The following is a 722-nucleotide window of genomic DNA, read 5'->3' on the forward strand; positions in this document are numbered from 1 at the left end:
ATTTCTGGTCACTTCAGCTATGTAACTACACACGTGCTGTTGGCAATTTGTTTCCTTCTTTGGACTTTTCCCTTTCTTCTTTCTGATGAAGAGCTATCTTCAAAATGGCAAAAACTCAAGGAACTTAAAACATGATCAAGTGATCGTGAGTGCAACACCCTAACTGCTAGGCCATGAGCCTTCACACGCACCCACACACGCATACGCACGCACACACACAAACACACATATATATGCCCATACACACACATATATAGCGTTTATATAAACTGGAATTCTTTTCTCATAACTTGAGTTGCATAGCATCATGTTTACTAGATGAGAATATTTATCATCATCGTCATCATCACTATCCTCATCATTTAATATCCATGTTCCATGCTGGCATGGGTTGGATGGTATGACAAAATCCAGTGGGTGCAAGGACTGTTCTAGTGTCATTCATTTATGAATATATATATATATATATATATATATATATATAAAATGATAAACGTTGCCCTTTCAAAGCCTAGCCAGGCTCATGGGCCCGGTTTCCCAGTTTTTATGGCATATGTGTTCCATCGCAGTGTTACTCAAGAAACAGGAAGAAAGAGTGAGAGAAAGTTGGTATGAAAGGGTACAACAGGGGTCGCCACCTCCCTCTGCTGGAGCCTCATGGAGCTTAGGTGTTTTCGCTCAATAAACACACACAGCGCCTGGTCTGGGAATTGAAACCGTGA

The sequence above is a fragment of the Octopus bimaculoides genome, chromosome 27, assembly GCF_046866305.1.
Source record: "Octopus bimaculoides isolate indiv1 chromosome 27, ASM4686630v1, whole genome shotgun sequence".
Lineage (NCBI taxonomy): Eukaryota > Metazoa > Mollusca > Cephalopoda > Octopoda > Octopodidae > Octopus > Octopus bimaculoides.